Source organism: Temnothorax longispinosus, chromosome 5 (genome assembly GCF_030848805.1).
Source record: "Temnothorax longispinosus isolate EJ_2023e chromosome 5, Tlon_JGU_v1, whole genome shotgun sequence".
Classification (NCBI taxonomy): Eukaryota; Metazoa; Arthropoda; class Insecta; order Hymenoptera; family Formicidae; genus Temnothorax; species Temnothorax longispinosus.
In genome coordinates this window covers 20,386,515-20,403,836 of record NC_092362.1, presented here as the reverse complement: position 1 = coordinate 20,403,836, position 17,322 = coordinate 20,386,515, and the positions used below count along the sequence as shown (strand labels likewise).

The 17,322-nt window shown below is 36.7% G+C and overlaps 1 protein-coding gene across 2 annotated transcripts in view; it reads left to right on the top strand.

The window, feature by feature from the left end:
• LOC139812843 (uncharacterized) overlaps positions 1–17,322 on the top strand; it is a 125,884-nt gene that overhangs the window by 35,714 nt on the left and 72,848 nt on the right. Inside the window, exons 2-3 of one of the 2 annotated variants that reach the window (XM_071777944.1) lie at positions 4,928–5,017; positions 12,415–12,477. The gene's annotated coding sequence lies outside the window, so the exon portion shown is untranslated. The remainder of the gene's footprint in view (positions 1–4,927; positions 5,018–12,414; positions 12,478–17,322) is intronic. The other variant, XM_071777942.1, reaches the window with a different exon arrangement.

Sequence of the window (17,322 nt, the reverse complement as noted above, 5' to 3'; positions counted from 1 at the left end):
TTTCGCTTCATTATTGATTTCTGATCTCTCATCCAATCAAATTTCATCATATCGCAGTGAAAAACCAAACGTGCTCACAATTTCGATAAACTCGCGTGTAAGAGCTTTTTTACTTTTCTCGGCTCTTTCCACTTCAGGAGGAAAATTATATAATCCACTTACGCGCGAATGTAGGGAAATCTTGCAAAATGCGAGAACGAAACAAGCTTTCGTGACATGAATTGCCTCAACATATATTGAATTGCCAACGTGTCGACTGTTGCCGGATTTAATTCCATCAAAGGATATCGTTTAAAAAATTTGATAGTAGTAGATTGCAAAATCTTTAATATAACTTATATTTTTAGAATTCATCTCTCCTTGTGTATGTATGTGTGATTATATAATAGGTATAATATGTGACTATACTGTGATATTAATTAACAATTCTGATTCTTATAATATTCTTATCTCTATCATCTATATACTATTCTTATAGTGTATATATTTTCAATGATCGGAAAGTACTTTAGTCTTGAATATGTATACGTACGTACATTCCAGTTAATTAACACATTGAGGCTCTGCGTCGGTAGAAATAAGGTACTCTCGCCGATATCGAATTAAATAACTTTACTTTTGGGGAGGGAACTTCGTTATGATTGCGGAAAACTCACGGCGCAAATATAACCGAAAGTGGAATTGCGTACTCCACGGCTGGAAACTTTGGTGTTAAATATCACGCGGGGATGAAGAGGGGATAGTTCCTCGTTCTAACTGGTTGAGAAGGTAGAGGAAGGTTTATTAACTTTCTGTTTAAATAAATATAAAGGACTGCTCTCCACGGTGTTAGGACGGAATTGCCAACGGTAAAGCGCGGACAAATTTATTGAACGCGACTCGCGCTTTTCCCTCCCTGTTTCTGCTTCTCCGGCGGATCTGGCAATGTGCGAAAGTTGATCGCTGGAGTTTCGCTAAATAAGTTCCAAAACGTCTCTGAATATCCGTGCATTTTGCAACATTTTTATTTTATTCCGGCTAAGTCGTTGGGTGTACCTCCGGAAGTAGACGTAATTCCAAAGTTTAAAAGTCGGGAAGGGTGTCGTACGTTTCTTTTTATCCTCTTTTTCTTCGTAAGTTTTCCGCGTCATAAATACGAACTTTGCTTATATCTTTACATACGGAAAACGATAATGAATTAAGTAAACATTCTTGCGAACGTAATGATGTTTTAATTCTTTCATTCTTAGCATCGTCAATCCTGAATATTCAAAGCGACGCATTTGGAAAAATAATATATCTCTGTTGTTTTAAGAGATATACAATGAGAATTTTATTAAAGGTGAAGTTATTTGACTCGAAAGAAATGATCGTACTAATAGGGGAAAAAATTCGAAAAATCATATACAACTTGGTTGTTAATATATGTATTTCATTATATTTTGATGGTAGTGGTAAATATTTTTCCATTAATCACGCATTATTTGTTTATTAAATTTTCATCTAATGAATAAATTATCTGTCCAAATCTAAAACGCTGAAAACACCGAACTAACTTTGAATTTATATATTCAGTTTTGTAATATTTGACCGACTGTACGTACTAGTTTAATTATTCGATGTCAAATATTTTCGTTTAAAAGTATGTTTAAAAACAGCACACTGAGAAAATAAATTTGTTAATTCCAAAAAATATTTAGTCCGATGCGTTCAACTAAACATTTTAGTTAGTTAATTAAACATTAGTTGAATTAATTAATTCTTGATTAAAGAATTGACTAAATAAATTGAAACAACTAATATTTAGTTAACTAACTAAAATGTTTAATTGAACGTATCGGATTAATTGTAAGTATTTCTCGGAATTAACAATTTTTTTCTTAGGTCATAAATAATTAGACGTGTTCTTCGTTGCTTAAATCTGAAAATTGGAGCATTCTGAAATTTTCAAAAGATTCCTAAAACATTTATAATTCCGTAAACAACTTGTAGAAGAGCTTGAGTTTGATCTAAATATATTGAAGGCACTCCGTGTTTCGTCCACAATTTTGTATAGCAACCACTTACAACAAACTTGGGTTTCTCTCATGGTAAATGAAAACTCAGCGCTGAAGGAATTGAAATCTAAGTAAGGGTCTCGCAGCGACGTAACACCCGAGACGTATTTTATCTCGTCCCGGAGAAGTTCCCGAGGCCCGTCGTATCATTGTGCCAAAAACAACTATAGTATTAAATGTCCATCCCCGACCGTAGATAAACGCATAACGACGTTTGCTGGCAAGTTATAATGACTTTTACTGTGTCATGAGCACTCGCATCAACGTCAAAGCGAAAGTAAACTTTTATGATTATATTGAAAACCTCTCGGCGATTCTACTTCCGCCACTTACCGTTTATACCCCTCTTGAGGGCTCTGCGAGCACCGTCGGTTTTCCTGCCATCTTATTTTTATTGCGAGTAAGAAGATACCGCTAACAACCAGATTTTGCCATATACCTCGCCGCGACTTGTTAGGCTATAGTTACAGTTAGGGATAATCATGTATCTTTATGCGCAAGTGGAACAATGCGCAAGTGGAGCAGAAAAAACTATAGATATTTGCCGTCGATAAAAAGAGGACAAAACTACAAGATTAACCAACTTTTATTCGTTTTATCAAAAAAACAGAAAAGGTAAATGAGAACGCGTTATTTCTGACAAAAGAAAAACATGTACATTATCTAATTAAAAAACTGGAATAAATATTTTTTAATTATTATTTTAAATTATTCATTGCTATATTTAAATATTTTAATTATTATTTATTAATTTTTTAAATACTTTTTTATACGTGTGTATAAAAGTTACGTAAGTATACATTACGAGATAAATGTTTTATCTTAAATGAGAATAATTAAAAAATGTGTTATATTAACACAAATATAATAGAATAAAATTATAATATATTTAAATTTGTATATTTGTATTTAAATTAATATATTTTAATTTTCCGCAATAGATTATGAATATCAAATAAGGACAAGCTAAAAATATGTCAAACACCCTTTAGAAAACAGGACATCTCGGAAACAACAACACATAGCTCTTAAAATATACAGTAGACCTTCCCATATAACCCAGATTCGTATAACATGACGGAAAAATTTCAATATTATATTTGTTTGTTTCAAAGTAAAATAACAAATATTTTACTGTCACATCTTTAATATTTATTTTACATTTTTTATAAACCTTTTAAACAAGTAGAGTCGGTTATATCGGTTTAGTCTTTGATTTTTACTGTAAATTTTGATTGCTTTTCGAAAAATGTTGAGTTAAATTAAAGGACACAATCAATTATTTTTATAATAATCAAATTTTATTATTATACATAGATTGAGTAGTTTTCCTTAACAGATATAAGAGAGAACGTGAAAATATATGATGTAGATGTAGATCATTGTCAAATTCGTAGTGCCAAATTATACTCAATTTAATTCTTTTTAACCATTTCTATAAGTCGCCACTGCTTCTACTCAATATATCGTTAATTTAACTAAAACAAAGTTTATTTAACTAAATTAATGAAGTTAAAATAATAATGTTTTGTGTTTAAATAATAAATTTCGACACACATATGGTAATTGAAAATAACAAAATGTTATTTGATGCAAGGTATTGGTTTAAATTTCATTTTTTAATATTTAACAATGTAAACTTACAATAAATATAAATTTACTGTACTAAATTAATACAATCATAGCAAGCAAATGCGTATATTCATTAGAGTTTTTCAAGCAAATACTGCACATCTTGGGAAGACAGAGATGAATATCTTGTGAGAATAAAACCCCTGTCTATAATTCAGGTGGACAATTTATACTAACTGTCTCATTGCACTATTGTATGTTGAATAATCATTATACTGTTTAGGCAGTGCCCATAGAAATCGTCACAGAAAGCCGCTATTATACTAACCCAGTTTTGTCGTAAGCATAGCTGAGATCTACATCATATATTTTCACTGCTTTATCTATTACATAACAAAGATTCCCTCGTTTGTATTCCGCATAGGTATACGCTATTGTGTTTCACGTTTATCAATTAAAACCATCTTTTTTGAGCGAAAATAATTTTATCAAATTAAATTAAATAATATTAACATAATCTTGATATGTTATAAATCATTTTTGTTCAATATTTTATATTTTTAATTAGCACGTTAAATTTTTTTATTTATACTTTTATAATAGTTATAGTTCAAGTTTAAGAACAACAAAGATATTAATTTTGACAAAATTGACTGTTTTAAGAGAACAAAGTATTGTAAAAGTTTGATTTATCTTTCTGTAGCAATTTTTACCTCACCTTTTCGTGTAAAATTATTATCTTCTCGGTGGTACCGACATCAATGACGCGCGGACCAGCTCATATATCTAATGTTCCGTTACCATGTTGCTCAATGTTTTCGTGAGATGAGACTGTTCAAATATCGTTGAATGACGGCCGAAAATGCGCTTTACGTGATGGTGGACGGTAAGCGACACGTGATGAAACTTATAATTTAACGAGAGACGACACGTTCCCAATACCCGACGACTGCGCGCGTTATTTTCGCCCGCATTTGGTGAACACGGGGAGACGCGCCCTAGTTACGTGTACGGATTTGTGGCAAGAGAGAGAGAAAGAGAGAGATGAAGAGAGAAAGCGCGTGTGCGAGTATATCAAAGCTTCAAAGCCAAGAATAACCGTCGTAATCACGTGCTGCCACTTCTGGTAAAACGGTTTTAACTCCGCCAAGCCAAGCCCAGCCGAGCCGCGCCTGAATGAGGGAGATGCGCGTAAACGCGCCGCACGTGTACGTGTGCATGTCCATTCAAACGCCGCATCTCGCTGTCCCTCTCAGACGTGCAGTATTTTACGTACGTACGTACGCGAAATTCCCGGGTAACGAGTATGTAATTTTCAGGACGAGAGACCACCACGGGATGAAATCCGAACTCCGAGCCACCGTGAGTCATTCGTTCGTGTGCGCGGATTCTTCGTGTGATACGTGCATGTACGTATTACGCAGGATTATAACGCGATAAAGAAAAATATATTACATATACATACATACAGATACACATACATAAAATCGGGATAATTATCGCGGTGGAAAAGCGAGATAAACGCTGAAACTTTATTAACGACCGTTCGTTACGCGCGCGTACGAACTTACGGCTGAACGCTTTAACCTCTCGAACTTCGTAAATACATCCTCGATAAAAGCATGCCGACAACTTGAAAAATTGATTTCGGACGGCCCAGGTGCTCGTGCGGCCCGGTGAACGCTAATATAATAATCGATAACCGCCGAGTAATCCACAGTGGGTCGCGAAACCGAGACAATGGATCAGTCCGAACCTGCAAATATTTAACGAATTTCGACAGCGTCTGCGTTTGATTTCGTCAGTATTATATATATACATACCTATGTTTGGCTTCTTAAATCAAAATCAAAGATAAATATTGGATCGTTGCATCGAAATCGTGGATTCTGAAGATTTCAATTTTACGAAACGCTCTTGTAAAATGAACATTTTGCAACAATTAAGTATTATGAATATATATCTTTTAAACAGCTTGCAAAGTATATTTATTATTCTTTTTTTCTTTCGTCTTACAACTTCCAACTACATAGCTTTTCATCCTAAGAATGTTACTATAACAATGTTGTTATAATAGTCAAGTTGCGTCGAGTCCCTTATTATACATACGAAATCGTGAATTCTGAAGATTTCAGTTCTACGAAACGCTCTGGTAAAATGAACATCTTGTAACAATCAAGTAGCGTAAATATAAATTTTTTTAAAAAGCTACGTGAAAAGAACGTAATTTTATGCAAAATATATTTATTATTCTTTTTTTCCTCGTCTTGGAGCCTGCAATTACATAGCTTTTTATCTTAAAAATATTACTGTAACAATGTTGTTATAATAGTCAAGTTGTGTCGAGTCCCTTATTTATTTTTTGATTTTTCAAGTTACACGAAGCTTTACTGAGTTATATTAAAGGCAAGTGCCGTTGTTTGAAATTGATTTCTGTCGCAGCATCGCGATCAGCAGTTTAAGTTTTTAATTTTCTCTCGCTTGTGAAGAAGGGCAGCGAGTAGGATGGCATCCTTGCCAATTCGGACGCACACAGGATTATTGCTCCTCAGCGTTTCTCGGGCATTTCCGTTCCCTTCTTCTCCTGCGAGCGGCAGAACGCAGCCCGGGGGGGCTGATTCCCTGAAATTGATTCTCTCTCGTTCTCTCGAACCCACCATCTGTCGGCGGCATCCCCAAACGAAATAATCGACGAGATTAAGGCCTGCGGGACCGTGGTAGCACGGGAGATCGCGCGGCCGCGCTTTCTCCCTGTGACTCTCTCGTTTCTCTCTCTCGTCTTTTCTCAATAAAATCCGGGCACGTTTCGCAAGGATATTGTATCCTCGGACAAGATTCTCTTCTTCTTTTTCGTTCTCGTTTTCCCTTTATACCTGCGGTTGGAACCCCTGGTCCGGCATGAACGTGTAATCACAACAATAATTTCCAGCGCCGTCTTCGCCGATTCTTCTCTCGATGCTCTCCTTCTCTATCTCTCTCGCGGCCGCTCGGCCCGTTCTTCTCGAGAGATGTGCGCGCCGTTAGTCGAGGGATTGTCAGGGCTAATCGATTTCTGCCGCGTTTTTTTGCCGTGTCGCACAATGCTCTATTCTCGATATCATTTTCATTAGTGATTGCCGCATAGAGCCGGCAGTCACAAATGGGACGCGACGAAGGCACGTCCTACTTGAGATTTTTATGAAGTGTGACGTCCGGAACGAGGAAATCGATCAACGGTACCGTTCTACTGCATGCGATGTTTTAATTAGATGTTTAATTCACAACTTTTTACGTTATCCATTGTAGAGCGTGCGTATTCACAGGGCATCATAAGAGCACGCGTTACAAAATAGAATTGGGCGAAGCAAGAAGGTCAAGGAACAGTATCCAGCTTTGTGACACGCGATACTTTGATTAGAAGTACAACTTTTTCGTGTTACGTTACATTGTAAAAGCAGCAACGGACAAGGCACGATAGAGAAACATGACCTCCGAAAATAATTCCCTAAGCTGCGCACTACCTTTCCACAAATTGGGTAACTCTCTAAACTTTAATTAGATATTCTCTGTGACTTCGAGAAAATAATTATTTAGAAAAATAGTTTTTTTATTAAAAATTGTTCGTGAAGTTAACATCCTCGTAAACGCATTTCTTTCTTTTTCTTAATAATATACGTACCTATATATACCAAAATTATTGGTATCGAATATTTATACTAGTTCATGTGAAATTATACTCTAAGGAAGAGAATGATACTCTTCGAACGCGTTGCGCTGTGGAGTGATAACGTTTATCAGTCAGTTTCGTTATCGCAAAAAGGTTAAAGGTTAAAACTTTTATATAAAACAGTATGTTGAAAACAATGAAGTAGAAAACTGGCATTGACTTCTGCGATATACATATACATGTATAATCTTAATAAAATTGCAGTCTCTTATATTAAATATTTTATGTCAAATGTCGACAAATTCTGTCGCTAACATCGCTCGCATGTGAATGTAACGTATTGTATGCGCTGTATGTACTGCGGTAACTAAGAAATGAACTTTTAAACCGCAGAACGTTGAACTTTCGATCGTGTCTGCATATGTATGAAAAAAAAAAAGATATATTCAGCATACGCCTGATCAATCAGGTAGATACACAAGTCAAGAAAATTAGTCGTCAGATTCAGCGGTAATTTAATTTTTCATATGCCATATCTCTGTGGAACAGTCGACCTTAAATTTATCTGTTTGATGTAGAAGAATGATGTAGAAAAAACTTTTAGTTGCTATCAATGACACTTTTGAAATTGAATTATCGAAATTATAGCTGCAAAAACAAGTCTGAGATATTTTTTACTTTTTTATTTAATCAATTTGATGTGAAAAAGTCAGTTTATTATGCCTTTTCTATCAAATTTTAGCTATAATAGACAATGTTGTGCATTTACAAATTTAAAAACCTGCAAAATTGATTAAAATGGGTTATAATCGAGCGTGGATAATTGAATTGACAAAGTGCAATTCTATATTTTACATCAAACCTACTAGATTATTTAAATCACTTTTGCATAACATCATTCAATCAATATGCCATTTCCAAATATGTAACGCAATCACTCTTTCTTTCTCTCTATTTCAAAATGTCGGTGAACAAATTTCCGAGATTGATCGGCGCAAAACGCTCAACTTCAAACCGACACATTTCGACTTCTCCGTAGAGAATATTTCCGCCCTTCCGATTTAACGGAATCTGTCATCAGTGACAGCTAGTACCTCCCTTTGTGAGCGCGCGCGACAATCAAAAAATTGGCAATCGCGGTTTGGGAAACTACCTCACCGCTTGTCGATCCGCGACAGTCGGCGCGGCGCAACGGCGCGGCGGTCCACAATAAAAAACGACAGATGAAAATGATTATTTCGCGGTGGTGGATTCATGGCTCGTCCGTTCGGCCAGCAGTGCCGCGACTGCCGCGCGCTATCGCGGCCATAAATACATCCACGAGGCGGAGGATAGTCGTCTGGTGGGTGGTCACTCGACTTTGTAATTTTATCGCTCCGTAAAATGACACGAGATGGAGAGAAGCAGGTACCGCGGGAGAGGAAGCGGGAGGGTGAGAGATAACACACGGCGCAGAAGGTATAAAACTAAAACGCTATTACGACATAACTTCCGTAATATCGAGCATAAACACCGGGAGCCGGCGCGGGCGCATGATGCGACCCCGCTATGCAAGAGCTCTCGGTTCAGCTAGAGCCCCGAGATGAGATGAGATGAGATGAGAGAAGAGGAGAGGAGTGCTGCGCATCCTTAATTCCCGCGACTACGCAAACATTAGCTGCTCGTAAGTTTGTTGTGCGCGGGGCGTCGAGTTGCGCGTCCGCGCGAACGTATATGAGTTATGCCTTGGGATAACGCTCGACATAAGCGCTACATGTATGTACGTACGTAGGGGGAAACTCGACGTCCAATTGCGTGTACCGTGCCGGCGCGATGTAATATTCAGCTGCAACTGCTGTAACAGTTCACTCGCGAGAGAACCGAGAGCCGCCGAGCGCCGAGCGCCGAGCTCTCGAGAGCTCGGGGGTGTATGTGTCGCGCCCCTTCTTTTTCACGGTCGCGTGGAGAAGACGGAAAGATCGACGACGAACACGTGTGTGTACGCCGGAAGCAGAAGAGTGACGAACAGCTTGCTCTAAGCCTGTCTTTTACATTTTTCACGTTCCAATTTGTGCGCCGGTGTGCATCATATGTGTCCGTTGGTGTCCTTCCAAAGAATTTTACCATTCCAAAGAGAAATGTTTCTACTCGATCTTTTCTCTTTCTCTCTCTCTCTCTCTCTCTCTCTTTCGCTTTCTGCAAAAAGAATCATTTTATTCTATTCTGTACGAAATAATTAAGAGATCGCTACGTCAGACGACTTTATATATTAACTCATATCAACCATTAAAGTAACTGAAATGTTGTATTTATATAAATGTTATTGAGAAGCTTGGATACTGGAAGAAAGATATTTTATCAATTTTTTAATTTCTTTTAAAACTATCTACGTTATTTCGGTATTATGTTTGTCCCTCCTACAGTTATTTTTCTCTTTCTCTATTTTCTCTCCCTCTGTCTGTGCCGCATTACCGTAATTGCGCACAGTCATCCGTAGTTTCCAACGGGATTATTACGCTGCCCGAGTTTTCTTTCTTTTCCGGAAGTCTCCTACGATCGTTACGCGCGCGTAGCTATGCGTGACGGTTGCTGGACGGTAGACCGCAATAATAGCGGTCACACACGATCATAGATGCCGTTTCTTGATCGAGCGATAGAGCCGGGAATTTAATCGCAATGATAATCTTCTCTTACCATCGAGAAGACCCAACACGTTTAATCGATTCTCGATTTAACAAAGTCAGCTATTATAAATTGATCTATCAGAGAGTGCATTTGTCAGTGTACTGTCATTGATTGCATCAATATAATGTGCAAAATATATTTCTTAATAACACTTACAGTATTACTGGTATGCTATTAATCATTAATGCGATTGATTATATTGTAATCATTTATATTATGATTACAAATCTCTCTTTCTCTCTTCCCTCTCCTCCCTCCTCCAAACACACACAAAAATATTAATCCCCTAAAGAGATAGATGATAAAAGAATATGAGATATCTCTGTAAGAAATCATCGTGTGGAGTCAGCTCTCTATTACATATTTTAAGAAATATGCGTATGTTTAAATTAATATGTATTTTATTTGTAATATTTATTTAGCTAAGCACATTTGAAAATCTGATATACAATACAAAAATTGTCATACCCTTAAAAGGAGAAAATATTTAGTTTAATAAAAGTTATTTGACAAAACCAGAGAAATCTGTTGCATTTTATTTTTAAATTACATAGAATACAAATATTTTTTAGGAAAATATTATTACTCTGTATACAGATATACAAATCTCAGTATAATGTTATACAAATTGAATGTATAGTATTTATCTGAACTTTTAAAATGGAAACTTACAGTCAATCCACTAATAAAATAATATTGTTGTAATAAAATAAAATTATTCCTTCACTTTTTCTCACTGTGATGATTGAGCAGAAAGAGATATAAATATTTTCCGCTGTTACATTTTATAAAGCTCGCATTCATTTCGCGAATATTATTTATTTATAGAATTTTGCGAAAGAGGGAGACAGGTATATTCAAAGTTTTTTTTATAACAATCGTGAATATTTCATAAATTCGTAGTGCAGTGGCGAGTTTTTCCTTTTTTTTTCACACTCGTACACATGTATATACCTAGTTGGAGGAAGAATTTTAAGCGGCTTTTTGCACAAAACTGCGGATTTTCATACTATCTTTGAATCTTGGAACGAGCCATTGTCAGTCTTGAAATGCAGAGAGCACTGACCACGATGGGTGTCAAGGATTTCCTCAGAAAAGCGATTATTCCAGCTAAGCCTAACCGACCTGGATAAAGAGCCGACACAGATTTTTTCTTGGATGCCGACAACGTGTGTTGAGTCGCATACAATACCTGTCGTAGATCGTTTGTTTCGCGCGACGCGGCGGCGGGACAAGAAAAATATTCGTTAACAAACGGCCGACCTTCGAGCACGAACGATCGCGCGGGATTTGCATGATCATAAGTCTCTCTCGACCAGATCCCTGAAAATTGGGCCGAAATTTATACGCGTCTTGCTCGAATGCTTTTGTCTTTTAGCGTGACGGATAAAAAAGAGTAACAGTGCCCGCCTTAGCGTGCTCTAATCCACACGCGAGGAGGTGGGATAGAGGGGAAACGGCGGGCGTAACTAAGTGGCTCGGAGCATGTTTAGCATTTAACTCTTTATGCAGGATCTCCTTATATACCTTGCACAACATTTTCTTCTTATTTCGCGCTCTAAATTTACCCTTTGAAATACTGTCGTGCGGTCAGGATTCACCCTCTATATCATTTCAAACGCGTCATAACACATCATTAACATTAAACGCTTAGAAACATCATATAACGAAGACTTTGCAACAACTTGGTCGCGAAAGATTAAATTACGTCTTCTATCGCTTTTTCCCTTCCCTCTTCTTCTCCTCGCACACAACACACGTACGTGAAGCTTTTTCTTGCAAAGTATCGCGCGGTATAATTTTAATTTAAATGAAAAATTATGGACCTGGTAAATTAATGAATGTTAAACACGTCGATGTTGGGTAAACTCGGCCAATTTTGCTTCCTCCCCTAATTGCACCGCTGGGAGGACGTGGAAAGTTTAAATCGTCCGGAGAACAGCGGCACGCAACGCATATAACGTAAGAATTGGCGCTGCGCGATTACACGGACCCACCTACTGACAGATTGCCTGCGTAGTCCAGCGCGGGCACCTGCTGTTCCATTTTTCCCGCCGATTCGCGCCGGGAACTATCATTTTCTTAACCATACCGAACGATACGCCGGGGATGGAACGTATAGAGATGACCCTCCGCCGAGCATCGATATTTCGGAAACGACGCGACGCGGCGGGCCGACGCTCGATGGTCAATTCATGAGACACGGTGGTGCTTTGCCCTGTGATATTATCGGATAAGAGTGGGGTATGATGCAGAAGAATAGATAGGCAAATAGCAGATGGGGAAAAGTATCGGTGGTTTACCATCCATTAGGGTAACGTTCCAGTTCCGAGTAACGTACTATTTCTTCCAAACTGAGCATCTATTTCGAATAAAGAGAAGAGCTTAATGTCTTTTCTTTTTTATTAAGACTGGATTTGTTAAGACTTAATATTATGCAAATTAATATTATACGATGTCTCTATTTTTGTAACGTATGTAATGTTTTTGTTTCAGATGTTGGCTTTTTCGCTTTGGTCACTTGGATATTCTCATTCTACTCCGCTTTCCATCACTTCGGTTCGTATTTAACTCTTTAATCTTTTAAGTATTAGTATTATGTTTATACTATTTTATCGATTTTATTGATATATAAAATGCTATAAGTTGATCCTTTATTCTCGATTATTGTCTACTCACGAATCTTATGAAAGTCAGACGCGAATTAAACGTTACAAATAGATCTCAAGATATTTTAGCGTCAAGTATTAATATCGATATTCCGACTTCGATGATGGGCGATAACCGATAGTAGTTCCCGGTGTTAAGCATCGATAGCCAACTCCATGACACGTTCTTCCTTTCCATTCTCTATCGAGTATTTCCCGCGGGATAGCCGCATAAGCTTCTCTCTCGTTGCAGCCCGATTCCCTCCTAAATAATAATGTCTAGACGTCTTTACGTCGTCTTCGCGCGACGAATAGCTCTCGTGGTGAGAATAAAATTGGTCGTTTACGATAAACCCTGATCTCCCCCTGGGTTGCGCGCCTTCTTCCTTCCGTGTATCGCCGTTCTCAGAAACAAGCGATTCGTTATTCCTCTGTATGAAATGTGAGGAGAATTTACGGTTTTGTGCGACGACAGAAGCCGATAAAAGTGGCCGGGGGAAGTGAAAAGAGGGAGAGGGTGGACTTAAGTAGGTTGCCTTTTTCGACGAACTATTTAACGCACGACCGAATAGGCATAAAACGCGAAAGAGGCGGTCAGTACTTGACTGCATGTATAAGGTGTTATTGCTTTTTATCATTTATTAACAAATGGTATTTTAGTACTATTGATAAAAAATCTGAAATTGAGTTTTTTAAATACATTTTCTATATTAGATATTAAGAGATGATAAAATAATGAACTAGTTCTAAATAGAAACAAATTATATTTCTTATTTAATCTTAAGTAAACTTTAGCAAAATTTTGATTTAAAAATTAGTAAAAAGATATTTTCAATGTCGTATGGATTGAAAATAAGAAAGAAACATCAGATTATATTTTCAGAAATATTTGATATGAAGATTTGGATAACAAAACTATTTTTAGATTAAGTTGAAGCAAACTTTATCGTAATAACAATTTTATTTGACGCTTGCTGATCAAGAAATGGAAATTTAGAAATTGGAAAAATAATATCGATAAATGATATCCGATAAATGAAGATATCTCTCGATATTTTTTCCGTAGAAAACGTAATCAAGAAAGTATCGTAGAATAGAAGGTAGAAACACGGAATACCGATTCTATCTTCGCTTCAAAAAATTAGATATTTTATTTTACGACGTCTACTATATGTTCATAATTCGAATCTTATGTGCGTTTAAATGATACAAACACAGGTGTTATTAACCATCAGCCAAACTTTTAAATTTCTCTGAAAGGAGCCACGATCGTTTCTCGCTGTCTCTACAATATCTGTCCCATCTGATATTCCCCTATCTTCTCCCCTCTAGAATACTCTTTGATAGGTCTGGGACACCCTATATATGCCACATATCCGGAGCGACGGCCGCGTACACGTATACAAACGTCTGTGCGTAGAGCCTGCCTTCCGCTTTCTGATTGGCCATCGTGGCTGCCATCGATTTTTCTCATGTGTATGTATCAAGATATGTAAATATGGTTTATGCTATATATGATGCCACGGCATTGTATCGTCGTCTTGGTGCGAGAGAAGATCGTGAATTAGAGGCGCGGGGGATAACGTGTTCATCGTTCCGACGAAACCTATTTGTCCAACGCGGCTCGTTTATATTTAAATGAACGGTTGATTTTATATTGTACCACCTTGCGCACCTCTTTCTGGGCTTCTCCCGGATGCATCCTGTGGTGCGCTCCCGATATATATCGGACACAAAGAGCGACTACTGGTCCTCGGAATTTTAACGCGGCGAAAGAGAACATTTTCAGTCGCGCGCGAGAATGGACACAGGAGTATTGTAACGCGCTCGAGAGAGAGAGAGAGAGAGCTATGCTTTTTTTTGTTAGCTTTTCGATTCGCGATAAAACCCGGAGCTCGGAAAGTCGAGCTAAACATTTAAATATTGAACGGTCATTCTACGTGCCCGTTGGGGAGTAACTATCGCGAGTTATTTTCGAAATTAACTCACGGTTCGCATACAAATCCACTTTGGAAATCGATTTCTTTTATTCCATTTTAAGTAAAATGCAGTTTATTATTGCCGTTGCCCTTTGAACAGTTTGTAATTATTTTACTGTTATTAATTTGTTATTTTAATAGTTATTAAAAAATCAAAAGATAATAGAATCGTGTTTTGACGTCCAATAGACTTTATTTTAATGAAATTTAAACTGTCGGTGGAAACTTTCCTCTGTATTTCCTCTCGCGGCACCACTATCTGTATAGTCCATTATTTACCCTTTAGTTCGCTCGCAGGGTTGCCACATAAATGAGCAAAGCCAAGCTCGTACTCCAATGTGAGGAGGAAGGTAATTAAAAACGAGTGTAAAAACCGAGGGTGGATGTATGTAGGTGTTAAAAAATGGCCCTTTACGCCATGTTAAAGAATTGCCGCTCCGCGAAGAGTAAAACTTTCGAATTGACGTGTAACGTTTCGAGCGTGTTAACGCGGTATTGTACCCGCGAATACAATTGTCAAAGACAATTGCGTCGTGGATGAGAACGACGAGGATTGATTTATCGACGACATTACAATTCGAGAAATTATTTGACTCAGGCGTATGCAGGAGTTGTTGGTACGGTGGCGTCGTGGAAGTTGCGTGTCGCGAGATAGATGGGGAATTTATCAGAAGATTCAATTGTAGGAGGCGGGTGTCGTTGATCGGGCTATCAATTTTAAACGCAATCCGTGTAGCGCAATATACATTCGAGAAATCGAATTCGAAACTGCCGACTTTAACCCAATATTTACACCGCCGCCCATTTATTAACGTCTCTTTAAATTGCGCATCCATTATAAATTCCTCTGTGGCAATATTCCCGGTATTTTTCAAGCTAATATCGCTGTGTTTGAGGAATGTTGTTTTAATCACGCAATATGACATAGCAAAAATCTTTCAGCTTAATCAAGAATTAAAGTTTTTCGATATAAAATTATGACGATATAAATTTCAAATGCGCAAAACAATACGAGTGCGGACAAAATAATTGTAAATTCAAGTCGAGATGTCTGTATAATTAAAATTATCATTATTGTATAATTATATATACAGATTATAGAGTAAAAAAGAAAGATAAGATTGAAAAATGAAGATTATTTCTCTGAAAACAAGTGAAATCAAGTTCATTTACATATTACAAAAAAGGTATGAAAATGTGATGAATATTCTTGGCACTCGTATTGAATATCCAGTCTATAATTCATGGGAATCCCCGGCAAACGTCCAATGAGCTCGCCGAAAATCCACTACATTAATCAATCTACGCGGTAAAACAAGTGGCGCATTTCACGTTCGTAAAATAAACGTTTATTTTTGCTTTCTCATAGAGGAAGCTTTGTTTTTTTTTATTTTGAGTTATCCCACTTTTCATGCGTCATAAGTGCTCGAGCGGTTTCTTCGTAACTGCGAAGGTGGTTAATGCAATGTTTATCATCATCTAGGAAATTAATTAACCTTTGAAGTCGAAGATAGCACATTCTACATTATCGAATCAATCATAGTCCATTACCTCGATAGCGTAACAGTTACATGATGGGTCGTCCGTTGTTGTTAGATTCATTAAGGCTAGGTCTCCACCGTTTTCTTTGCGAAACGTTGTTTGTTTGACAATCAAGCTGTCCACTTTAAACTATCTTGCGTATACAAGTATATTTCAGAATGTTATCACAATAAGGGTTTTGTATCCTTTAACGATCTCGTAATTAACGTTTTTCTTTTGCAAAAATTTAAAGGTCTAACTGCGATAACGGTTAACATAAAATTTCATAACATATTGATAACTCAAACTGCACGCTTAAAAATAAATAATAAATATTTAATCTTTGTTATTTTTTAATTGGTTTTATTTAGACGGAATCTTTTATTTTAACAGAGTTAAGATTTACATTATTTTCAAAATTAATTACAAAATTATTTAACTTCTTTGAAAAAAAAACTAGATATATATTAAAATTTTATATGAAAAATACATAAAAAATTTAAAATTATTGAAATAATTGTTAACAATGCATCGTATATATATTTATGTATGATATATATCTCATTAACAGTAGCATTATAAGAAAAAATATGATAATATATACAATTGTAGTTGTTCGTTGAATTGTGTGGGAGACATGCATTTCTACGCTTGGATAGTTGAATAGTAGATTCTTTTTTCAAAGTTAGCGTTGGTGGCTATTCGATGCTTCATTCCCATTTTTTGGGAAAAATGATATCTTGCCAACGATTACTCATCTCCTTCCCTTCCTCTTTCTTTTGTATCTAGAATGCATTCTCGAATCGCGACAAAACATGCATCCCGCTGCGAATGTATATGTTTCGCCCAACAACAGCTTCTTCGATTATGTAAACGGTGCGATAAATTACGCGGGGTGTCTGTCGTCTCAACATGACGCGACGAGAAACGAGATAGATACGCGATTAGCTTCCTCGACTCTTCGCGAGTCTCTTTGCGAATCCCGGGAGGATTTTACGCCTGCGCTCGCCTACGTGCAGTTGAATACCGTGAATTAAAGTAAATCTCAAAGTCAATTTTCTTAAAATACATGATTTAAAAATAATCTTTCAACATAAATTTTTTAATCTCAAGAAGTTTTAGCATTAATTTAAAAATAACTTTTCCTGATTTAATTAAAATTGTATTATTACAAAGAGAGAATTTTATAGAGGTGAAAGAACAAGATCTTATGAGTATTAATTATTATAATTAATACTTAGAAAGAGAGTATTCTT